Below are 13,222 nucleotides of genomic sequence, written 5' to 3' on the forward strand. Positions count from 1 at the left end.
TTAAAAAAATGCTGAAGTATTTCTCTAATCTATCTGGTATTTCTCCAAGGTTAAGTCTACTAGCTTGTGTGGTATACTTACGTAAGCGTTTGCTAGGTATAACCACACTAATCGCCTTTGTTCTCTTTGACTTCCTGGATAATCTTTGTTAAAACGCTTGTATGTTTGAGGCACACTGGGACTCCTAGTACTCCTCCTTTCTGAACTGAGGTGTCGCTATAGTTGTTCTCAAGCATATATGTTGTAACCCGCTTCGACAAGATTGCAAGACAAACCTTTCCTCAACGTTGAGAAGTGACATGGTCCTAAACTGTTTCAGCTCGTTAGAATCTTCCTCCTTTGGAATAAAACAACTATCTGATTTTAACCATTCATCTTGTAACCGATATCTTCTAAATATAACTTTGATAAGTCTCATAGTTGTTTTGCGAGGTTTGGATAGTTCTTTTAAACTCTGTATGGAATACCGTTTGATCCTGGTGCTGATGCTGCTGTCGCCTTCTTCAAAGTTGACATCACTACATGCAGTTTAGGTTCAAACATATCAAACTTTACTGTTGGGTAATCTAGACTATGCGCATGTCTCAAATATTATTTAACCTCTTCTTTTGGGCAATCTAACCGGCCTGATCTTTTATCTCCTAGAAGTTTCTTTACAAAGTCAAATTGGTTAGCTGTAAACTGTGATCTCTTTCTTGCTCTTTCCCTTCTGTTATTTTTAAGGTTCTCTGCTCTCCTAAGTGTTTGTATTCTTTCCCTGTTGGCATCTCTGAGCCTTTTGTTAGTGTAACTCTGCTTTCTGGAAGCGCTTTGTTAAGTTGAGTTGTTCTCTCCTCAGTTTGGCAATTTCACCTACTCTAAATTGAATTATACCTTGAACATGTAATATGGAGAGAGCTTTTATAGGCTGTGCCTGTTGCTCAATCCTTTTCATATCTTGATGAATAAAATATGTTTAAAATCAAAACCTACTCTTCTGTTCTCTTTCATGGCTTGACTGATTGTAACACTTTTGATACATCTTCATCAAACTTAAGCCACTCTTTCTTTGAAGCTGCTGTTGGACACCCAATTCATGGTGTTGGTGGGTCTCCTTGATGTCTCTTTCCTGTTGACTGTTAAGATTCCTCCCTAACAAATCATGAGCTTCGTTTTCTTCGATGACTTCCTCCTCTTGTACATATAGGTGTTGACCAATGGTGTGTTTCCTGGTTCATCTCCTCCTCCGTCTCATCAGGTTGCCCTTTGCGTCGTACAAGAATTGGTGTGACTGTCACTGAACATCCCATCTTTGTGCGATGAATCTTCAGTCCTTTCTCATTCTTACATATCTTCCAACAACTACAAACTCTAGATGTGTCCATTTCCTGTCTTGTTGTCCGTGTTTCAGTTCCAGTTTTTTTCTGTTGTTCCTCATGTTGGTCGATCAACCTCCCCTGCTCTCGCACTACCATGGGGATGTCTTATAATATATCTTTTTAAAGCCATGCTCTAAGCTTCTCCATTGCTGAAGTTAGACTCAGTTCTGCAAACCGTTGTATGCCTTGTACCATTCTTCCCCGGTTGCCAACAGTCTTTCCTTGTTGTCACTATCATATCTTTGGTTGCCAATTAGTCTTTTCTAATTGTCACAGGAGTCTCCAGATGTGTGAATACCTTGAATACAGTGTTTTTACTGCTCAGCTGGTTCCATCATCAGGTGGATCCCCTCTCCTAGACTGTTTCGGCGCTGTCGATGACAATTTTCAGGGGTGCACCGACTGAGTTAATATATATACAGCAATGATTTTCAGTCTTTAGTTGTCCGACAGTTCAATACTTTCCCTTATACGACTTCAGCCATTTCCAGTACTGAACTTCCTTCAGGTTTGGAAGAAACGTTCTAACCATTATATTTGCCACTTCTGAATTCAGTGGGTATTCTCTATTGAGTCCTTTGTTATGATTCAACTCCAGTTAAACAATGCTACAGGTGAATTCCGCTATCTATGTATAGGGAAGTCGTTTAGTAATACTCACATCATTTGATATTATTACACAAGAAGGACAACTCTCTGAGCATGTGGTTTAATTTTCACTCACTAAACAATAAGACGGAAAAACACCGGTTATCCCTTACCTCGCATACACAATATACTAGATTGTTTGGCAGGAAAACGACACTTTTTAGTCATCTACATATTATTAGATAGAGATATACAAAGAATGCACGAAGTGGACAGTCTTTATAGTTGGTCAAATCGGAATATATGATCTTAACATCTATCTAGTTTTAATACATTCTAACTAAGAAAAGTTATCTAAGAAGAAATCTGTTTGAATTCTTTCATCTGAAGATTTTCTTGTTACTTCAAACTTATCTTAATTAATGAACTCTATTTGAAAAGCCTTAGGTTTGAAAAAGCAATTAGGGAAGAGGTGTCTCATTGACGACTTCTTAATTTTTCAAAGACACATGAAGAACATCTAAAACGATTAGACCAAGTCTTCATCAATGAAACCAATGTGTAGCTATCCAAAGGAAAGCTTCGATTTGCGAAAAAAAATAAGAATAAGCGTGCAATGAAAAACATGAAGGTCATAAACAGGCCATTGCATATGCAACTTTAGAATGACTAATGCATTTGTCGAAAATTAACTAACGCAATTGTATCATTGACAATACACAGATCTTGAGAGCCGAACCTATGCAACATTGCTTTTGGACTTTGATGATACATTGCAAAACGGAGATCGTATATTAGTCAATATTGTTGCCTATAATGTCAAACTGAAGATTGCCAACAGATAATGACGTGAACACCATCCCAAACAAACCTTAACACGGATCTTCTTGTATTTATTGTACAGAAGGAGAGTAGTGATGGTTTGAAACGCACTCTTCAAATGAACTTCCTCTTGCCTGTTGGACCTGTAGCGTAAAGGAAGCTGATTCTTCCACAAAGAACTAAATCAGCATCTTTTCCTAGAAATAGAACAAAAACTAGACATAAAAGACCTCAGAATTTCCAAGAGTCATTCATTAGGAGAGGTCAGATGAGGAAACTTCAATAATTGTATTCTACGACAAAGCATCTATTGTCATGGTTCATACTAAATTTCAGGAGGTAGATATATAATGACAGCAGTGAAATACAAAAAGTCATAAATCAGATAAGCCAGGTAATGAGGCATCTGATCGGAATGCCCTCTCCACAGATCAGAGACATATGGAGCAGATTCTATAAGAGTAACACAGGAAGCGCTTCTACTACAGATGAAAAGGCTGATAGGCATGTAGGCTCAACCTTGAGAGGAAGTGTATGCCAGAGACATATTTGATGATACATCTAAGATGGTTAGCATAAGTTAATATGATTTTAATCTAATCATATATTTATAATACAGATGCGACTTTCGTTCATTACTAACTTTCAGTCCTTAGTGGTTTTCAGTAAATAGTAATTTCACTTTCAATTTCAATTTGGCATTTGTTATCCAGTCGTTGTATGTGTTTTATCATTTGATGTTGCCAATTGATTACGAACTTTCCGTTTTGAATATTCCTCGCAGTTTGGTATTTTTGTGATTTTACTTTTTCCTGAATTGGACCTAAGTAATTTCATGTACTGAATAAACTCCTTATATATATCAGGATACGACTTCTGTATGCCAGACGCGCGTTTCGTATGTAAAAAGTGAAATAAAAAAATACTGAAATCCGAGGAAATTTTAAAAAGGAAAGTCCCTAATCAAAAGGCAAACACGTGAGAGGTTTAGCTAGCTATGAAACCAGATTTAATCCACCATTACTAAAAAAAGGAAAGGTATGTACCCTTGAAGTCAGGAATAAGACAGTTTCATGTTTTTGAGATTTTGATTTTGTCATTTGACAAGGGACCTTTCCGTTTTGATTATTTTGTTCAGAATACTAAAATTGAGATTTGTAGTGCTTTATTATCTACACATCAGGTAAAATTGACCTTGAGAATGAACTCTAATATTTGCTCTGTTACTACAAATAATACTGCGTAGTCTTCAATTCGCTTTCATATTTTACATATTAATAAGAACTTTATCGTTTATTAATCTCACGTCATAATTTTATATTCAACGTATGTTGCAAGAAGGTCGATCGCTATCTACACATAAACAAAAATGAAAACGGAGTTTGCGAGTATACAGGAAGGAGAGGGAGTTACATTTACCATTGGGTCAAATTTTGTTTTATTAACAACTTTTTAATGTGAGGAGGCTTTTAGACCGGATAACGCTTGATTCACTTAATATGTGGGGCAACTTTTAAATTCAAGTAAACTAGAGATATTAATATCACAGTATCAACTAAAATATCATGCAGGTTGTAAGAGATTTATAGAGTTCTAGATATAAAATAATCGGATACGTTGTCTGTAATGGATATTTGTTAAAAGTAGATGATAGGAACAGGATCTTAAAATCATGGTCATTTAAGCCACTTTAGCATATTCCAAATTTTGATTATTATCTGTCATCTATTTCTAGAATTAGGATTTGCTTTAGACTTTTTTAGTCTACCAGTTCCAATACAGAATTGTTAAGTAGCTAACACATTCAAACAGCAAGTATAATGACCTCATTTATATGAAATGAATGATCGTCTAAATCTAATTTGGACGCATGGTCAGGGTTATATAAGGCAACTGTAGTTGACCGATGGTCAGATCTCATAAATCGACGAATAAGTAATCAATCTCCGGGAATTGTATGACCTCCAAATTTGATCGGGACTACGTCCGAAAGATGCTCATGCTCTTCATTCAGAACACATGTTTTGGTTTGAAGTGGCGTATTAAAGCTGGGGGATAGGACCTTCGATCGAAGAAATATCCTTTTTTCGCGTTAACTCGTCGGAAGGCTCTTCAACTTTGTACTTGTTTGGCTTTATGGATATTTTATATGAGCGTCACTGATGGGTCTAAATACGCGTCTTGCGAACTGTACTATGATCCTGGTACCTTTGATAACTACTTCTTCTATTCAAATCATCGATTACAAACCGCAAACTTTAAGCAATGACTTATAGTCTCTAAATAGTGTCATAGAAGCACGTGTCATATGCATTAACAATAGATATCTAACGTTTGTATTGAACTTGTGATCATAAACATCTGCCACATAGGTAAAACACCTAAAGACTCCGTTAACATTTAACTTCAACTGTCATTGACAAAGATTATTATTTTTATTATTATAATCCGTTTTTGTTACTCATAAATCGTATTATATGCTAGTACCTTTTGACAGTAACAGGTATTTGTTTGCCGTTAATGGTTTGAATAGTTTGTTGTTCTGTGTGCCGTTACACTGCTGCCCAAGGTTGGTTAACCCGGCCACATTCTGTATGTGCATGTCCCTAGTCAGGAGCCTGTAATTCTGCGTTTGTCGTTTGTTGCTATATTTTGTGAACTTTTAGGAATCGATGGTCCTCAATGCTCTTCAACTGCGTACTTTATATTGCCTTTTTAACATATGTTTTTATTATAGAGTCACTGATGAGTCTGTAGAGAAAGGCGCGTCTGTAGCAAATAAACCTGGTATCTATGATGGGTGTATTTACATATTTTTGACTTTTCGTTCATTATTATGTTCATAAAGCAGGTCGTAAGTTATTTTGTTTGAATTGTTTTTCATTTTTCATTTCGGGGGCTTTGTTATAGTTGAAGGCAATACAGTGACCTATTGTGGTTGATATCTATGTTAGTTGGTGCTGGAGTAGAGTTGTCTCATAGGCAATTACAAATCGTTTTTTAATATGTAGAGAATGAGGTCCTTTTTTCGTTCAAATAAGAACAATTTCCAATCAGTATCAATTTGGCATTTGTGTAGTTGGTATTATCATTTTTATGGAGCATTGTAAATCAATTATATATGACACTATAGAGCAAGAATGCAAGACGATACTTATATCAAATATTATTTGAATTACCCTTCAATTTCTTCGCTTTATTTAACGCGCTTTCCATGGTAATGTCATAAACCTGTTATTGATTCCAAGGTATTTTCAATTTGTTTTTGGTGTAATATCTCTGCATTTACAAGTATACATGTTTATTGGCTGTCCTCTAATTAAGATGAAGCTTATTGAAACAGGACGCAACAATACATCATCGATGTTCATATCCGGTAAATTAATTCTAAACTTTAAAATATAAGATTAAAAACTGTACGATTGTATAACATGAACACCAAAAATATTTGATCAAATTGTCGTAGTTATTATCCCATTATTTGTTCCTCGATGTGTACTTACCATAAGCATCACGACTGATTTCACATGAAGAACAGAATCTGCTAATCTTTTCATGAGTACCATTATCCCAAATCATTTTTTTCACCACATTTTGAAAGGATAAAAAAGTAGATACAAAGGGGACACACAAAGCAAAGATACTTCAGACACTTTTCACTATAATCAAGAGAATCAAGACAATAAACAGCTTAAAATGCACGAAAGACATAATTTCATACCATGATGGTACGACATTTTACTGGAATTTTTCACTCATGGCACTGCTTTTCTTATAAACGTGAATAATAGATTTCTTATCGGAAACAGTTGAATAGATTGGATTTCATAGATCTATTCATAAAAAGATATTTGGAATTGTTAAAAGCAAACAGTAAAATAACAGAGATACAAATTCAAATTGAACACTCCCTTATCAAATGGTAAAATTAAATTCGCAAACACACTAAACGTCGGATGGAAAACAACTATCTTATTCTTGACTTGGTACAGACATTTTCTTTTGCAGAAAATGGTGTATTTAACCGATTTATATACTGGTATGACGGTCGCATTAAAGTCCTTTATATATAAAACAAAACAAACAGACATAATAGGTGAAAATGTCAAAAGAGGTACATCAGTTTAATGCAATGAATGTACATAGCACAACCAACAGAATATTACGTACAATAGATTAAACAGTAAAGGTTGATAATTAACAAAGACAAAAAACCTTCTATAACTCATTAAGAGATAAAAGATAATAAACGACATCAGTGTTTATACTTCTGCTCCTGCTTTTAGACCATCATGTATTATTTGTGAAGTTGATATTAAATATTTATAATCTTCGAAGCTTTGCCTTGTCACTGATGTTACTGTCCATCTCGTTCAAATAAAAATGGATTCCCTACCGGATGGGATTAAGAATATGAATGTAAAATAATTAAAACAACTTCCTGATGTATTTGCGTTTTTATTATTCATTCATTGACACGGATACAAAACGATCGAATACATCGTAAAATAAAATATTATCCTCTTAAGTATGAGATTTACCATCTGCAGTTACACATTGTTTGAGGTTTGTATCCATCCACGCAGAATCCGTCTGTTCTATCAAAAGCTCATAGTAATGTCTGACTTGAACAAGTGCACACACAAAACATATAGGACGTTCGTAAGTTAACTCTTATTTTCATTTATACAAAACGTATTAGATAAATACAACTCTATTTTCACATTGCAAAACACAGACGACCATTAACGGTTAACGAGGGATGATACCTCTCATTGAATAATATTAAACAAATATAAATAATAATGCGCCGAATAACATGGTCTTAAACTTAATGCATCTATTCCCTAAACTAGGTAATATGTAATGACTAAACCCGACTTTACGATATGGATTTTCATTGCTATAGACCGCAGGGTTGCCTTTACATGCTGAAATTTCATTTGAACATTAGTGGATTTTGTTATCATTGCCAATCTTACTTACCGTTTTGTAATAATGATGTAGGATAATGGGTATTTACTCAGAGAAATTATTGAGTTGGTATTTTTATCTTGATATTAGTAAAGGTTTATTATTGTGGATTCATAATTATTTGTGCAAAAATGAAGTAAACAGTAAAGGATAATGATATATGTTGGAAACCAATTTACGTGGATTTTGTGGGTACAGGTAAACTAAGAAATTCACTGTTCAACGAAGGACATTTTTTTTTATAGGATAGAACGGCAAAACAATGAAATTAAATATGCACGGACAAGCAAGTTTTCTTTAATACACGAAAATTGGTACCCATGAAGATAAATGAATTCACAGTACCACATTTGATCGTATATATTTCATTAAATGTTAATAATGTCAATCATATTTTTCATTTATTGTGTTTAGACATTGGTTAAAAAATTACACTAAAATATTTAAAAGTGGTCTACTCATTTGATGAATTAATCTTGCTGATATTTATATTTTTTAAGAAATGCTTACTGAAGTTTGATGCTGATATGTATTCATTTTATCATTTTATCATATTAACAAGTAAATTTCAGTCATACAATCATTATTTGAAACACATAAATTAATTTTTATACTCATTCTCGGTAATTCTCCTGTACTGTAAAGTCGATAATTTTGATTCATGATAAAACATATTGACAGGTGACACTTTCTACGTTAGAAAATATCAGGCTTATGATTCAGTACACCAGTAGCGCATTAAGTCTGACTAAGACCGCAGTTATGACATGTTCATGATTCTTCAAAATGAGGGTCAAAAGAGATATTTTTGGATTCGAGCGTCAGTGATGAGTCTTTTGTAGACGAAACGCGCGTCTAGCGTAAATGCAAATCATTCCTGGATTCTATGATGATTTTATATACAAAAGGTTCATCCAAACTCATAGATTTAAAATGAACTGACAACGCCATGTCTAATGTTAAATGTGACAAACAGCAGTAAGTTATTTCCCTGATATCAGATTATTCTTTTAAGTTCCCCACTCAGGCGAAACAGGCCCATTTTGAAGCCTCGTAACGGGATTAAAATGTCATTTTAATTTATTTATTGACAAGTGCAGTATTGTAAAAACTCCGGACAAAAATCCCAAAACGAAAAGTCACTTCTCAAATTGCAAAATCTATAGCAATTGTTTTGGCACAAAAATGTGAAGAGAGAGAGAGAGCAAAACATGCAATTTTAAATGTACGCCAAAGGAGTAGTTGTCAATTACAAGCAACATTATAAAGAAGACAAAGAGAGACTCAAAACAAAAATCAAATGGAGGAGTTATTTGATTTATTAAAAACAAAATTCATCGTTATTTTCACAAATTTTAACAAGTTCATTAATTCCATTTTCCTTCACAAGACTAGGTTATGAAGTTGACCTGCCAAATTAGACTATTTACCGGATTTGTAATCACATAAGCCACACGACGGGTGCCACATGTGGAGCAGGATCTGCTTACCCTTTCCGGAGCACCTGAGATCACCCCTAGTTTTTGGTGGGGTTCGTGTTGTTTATTCTTTGGTTTTCTATGTTGTGTCATGTGTACTATTGTTTTTCTGTTTTTCTGTTTGTCTTTTTCATTTTTAGCCATGGCGTTGTCAGTTTGTTTTAGATTTATGAGTTTGACTGTCCCTTTGATATCTTTCGTCCCTCTTTTATGATCGTACGAGGAGAGGAGCAAATGGAGATATTTATGTTGAAACAAGTCTTTTCATTGCAGATTGACCTAGCATTAACGAGGTAAACGACAACTATGCAACTGACACTTTTGTTTCTTCTTTTCGTGCCTATGTACAGCAAATCACAAAAGTAAGTCTTTCTCATTTTATCAAGTATTAATTCAACTCTTCAAAAAAAACTAAAATGTAAAATTAAAAAATACCGAGGTCCTAGGAAAATTCAAACGGAAAGACCCTTATCAAATAACAAAATCAATCGCTCAAACAAATCAAACGATTGGATAATGACTGTCATATCCTTAACTTGGTACATGCATTTTTCTATGTAGAGAATGTTGGATAAATCCTGGGTTTAATGAAAGGTCGCATCAAATTCTTTTCAATTGACAACGGCGTGTGAAAAAACCCAGACATAAAAGTAGTGTTTTTTTATACAAAAACTTCATTATCTTTTTTTCTCTTTTGTAGCTGTACTTATATGGTTACAGTTCCAAAGACTATAAGGATAGGAATAGATATCGATATAGCTATAACAGTTTTTATGAGGTTACCAGAAAAGTTAAACATCGTAACACTCTTTAAAACAAGCAGTTTCAAAACCATTGCAGGAGTTTCCAGAAGTTTTCGCGGAAAACCAGGTAAATGATTAAATCAAACTCGATAGCAGTAAAAGATGTATCTCGAACGTATAAAAAGATGTGCCACAAATTTGATAGCACTAAAGGATATGACCAAAGCTTGATTACAGTAAAAAACATGGTTCAAAATCAATAGCAGTACAAGATACGACCCAAACTCGATATCACTAATATATATGACCCAAACTCGATAGTACTAAAATATATGATCCATACTCGAAAGCATTAAAAGATAAGACCCTAATTAGATAGTACTAAAAGATATTACATAAACTCGATAACACTAAAATGCATGACATCTATTGGTGTTGTGTAAAATTTAATAGTCAATTGTAATTATTGTAATTATAAAAATGAATACAATTCAAGAAAAAAAACACAATTATGCTATTGCTTACGTTACATTATACCATTGTGTCATAGATCCAATTTATTCGTTTAGTGTTCACCTATTTTTGTCAATATGTATTTTGATTGAGTTCAGAAATTGCAAAAGATATTCAATAATGTGTATTTCTATGTTGTGATGTTACACTATTGCTTCAAGTAAGGGTGAAGGTTAGCGCATATTTAAACGTTGAGACCAACTTCAATTATTTGCACTTGTTCTAACTCAGGCTTATCTTCATTTTTATGCAAGGGTTGGCGTTGACTAATATTGGGTTCCTTAGTAGTATTCCGTAGAATTTTGTTTATTCTTTCTTCGTATAAGTATTGGGTCGTGATTTAATATGTTATTATTCGATTAATATATTTTTCCTTGGTGGCTTCCTCGTGTTGCTGTAAGACATGCGACGTAATTCTATGAACAATCTTGCTTACGTCCGCCAATACAACCTCACAAACAACTTTAATTTTCATTTATAGCTATAATAATGTTAAGTGCTTAATATGTAATAAGGTATTAAGGATTTACTAGGAATTCCAATATTTTATAACCAAGAATTTGAAGTAAAGAGAAACATGGAAAATATATATTTGTTTATATCTCGTTCGAGTTTCAACAAAAACTAAATAATAAGATCACATAGATATCTCTTCTTACACAATCAATGTTTATATGATTACTTTATTTATACTATAACATAATAATGTGTTATCAAGTGTATTGTTTACATTATTCTATGTCTAGGAAAACCAGAATTTATCAAACTTAAGGTAATGTTTCTCCTATACTTTAGGTTACGGTTTCCCCCTTCCAGATGATGGTTTCCCCTTTACGATAGGTCACATTTTTTCCCCTCAAGGTAATGGTTTTCCCCTTCAAATTAATGGTTTTTACCCTTTACATAAGATACTGATTTTCCCATATTTCAAAAGGTAATGGTATCCCCATTATCCGAGGTCCTGATTTGTTTCTTTACTTAAGGTTATGTTTCTATTCCCGTTATCAAACTGTTCATATTATGCATGGAGTTAAGCTAAAAATGTTAAATAAATTATGTTTCCTTGATGATAAGGTTTTTCTGTAAAAAGTTATAAGCTTTTATTATTCAGTAACCTTTGTTCCTTACGAAGCACATTATGTTCCCACACAGTGTCGGTAATGTACTGGTGATGAACAGCGTTATTGATAAAACATTAGGCAACAAATATGGTAGATACACATTTGCGTTATTACTTTTTCATTATCTCATACAGATTTGATTTTATTTCCTTTAAAAAGTGTTGCTAACTCTTTGAAAAATTGTAAATGTTTTTTTTTAAATAGGCAATTCAGCATTCTTTTAGTTATACAATTCTTCCTATTGTTTCTCTTATACAATTTAATATTTTTAGATTCCAAATAACACAGTGCCAGCAAGCGGATTTCAACTTGATATCATTTGTACTGGAAGTCTTGTTTTTCATAAAACTTTTCATAATATTCGAATAGATGGGAAGAATTCTTCACTATTTATACAAACAGACCGACCAGTTTACAAGCCGGGTGACAAAGGTATGGCACTATCATGAATTTGGAATTATTTAAACATACTAATTATTGTTCTGCAATTATCTAACAAATATCTTGATGCAGTAAAAGACATAAAAAACTCGGTTGTTATAGTATGATACTAGACACAGATAAAAAACAAATATTAACACTGTGCAATAAATGTTCTAAGTAACATAAAAACACAAAGCACATTCAAGCAAAGGTCTTGATAAATTACATGAAATTACCAAAAAAACATTAACCATAAATAGTTATCACAGGTACCAGGCTTATACTTTAATACGTCAGATGCGCATTTCGTGTACATAAGAGTCATCAATGACGCGTAGATCAGAATAGGTATAAATCCAAATAGTACAAAGTTGAAGAGCATTGAGGACCCAAGATTCCGTTACGTCTAAGTTATCTCTGCCTAGAATAAGAAAATCTTAGTATTTCGAAAAAATCATACTTTTGTAAATAGGAAATTATTAAAATGACCATATTATTGATATTCCATGTCAACACCGAAGTTCTGACCAGTGTTGATGACACCCTCGGAATCGGTATTGACAGTGTTTTATTAGTACATATATTCACTAAGCTGGCTATATGGTTTGTCAACATGTGTTGTCGATTGTCGTTGTTGAGTGTTAAGTTATCAGTTGCCATTCATGCAACACAATTTCCACATGTTATTATTTTTTTATCAATTTTGTTATTTTAGTCCAGTTTAGAGTATTCGGACTTAAACCTTCACTTAAAGTAGTCGAACATCCATTAGACGTTGTTATCTTTGTAAGTATATATTACCTTAAATACTTAACTATTACGTGAATAAAGCAAGGTATAGCCTTATCTGATATATCATTCTGATGAAGGATACAGCATGTATACCAGGATCATATCAACACATAGCTTTTCGGGTACAAACAGTTCAAAATGTTCAATTACGGTTTCAATAAAAATCATCATGTATATCAAACCAGGATCATATCAGCACATAGCTTTCCGGGTACAAACAGTTCAAAAAGTTCAATTACGGTTTCAATAAAAATCATCATGTATATCAAATTTCTTGATTTCTTTGAAACAGATTAGAACTTTTTTCCCCGCTAATTTCCAACAAATTGCATTTGCCCTTGTTCGCAGATCTGTTTTATGAACTAAAACTTTTATAATAACTATGATTATATATTGACATTCTTTTATCT

This window comes from Mytilus trossulus, chromosome 2, assembly GCF_036588685.1.
Source record: "Mytilus trossulus isolate FHL-02 chromosome 2, PNRI_Mtr1.1.1.hap1, whole genome shotgun sequence".
Classification (NCBI taxonomy): Eukaryota; Metazoa; Mollusca; class Bivalvia; order Mytilida; family Mytilidae; genus Mytilus; species Mytilus trossulus.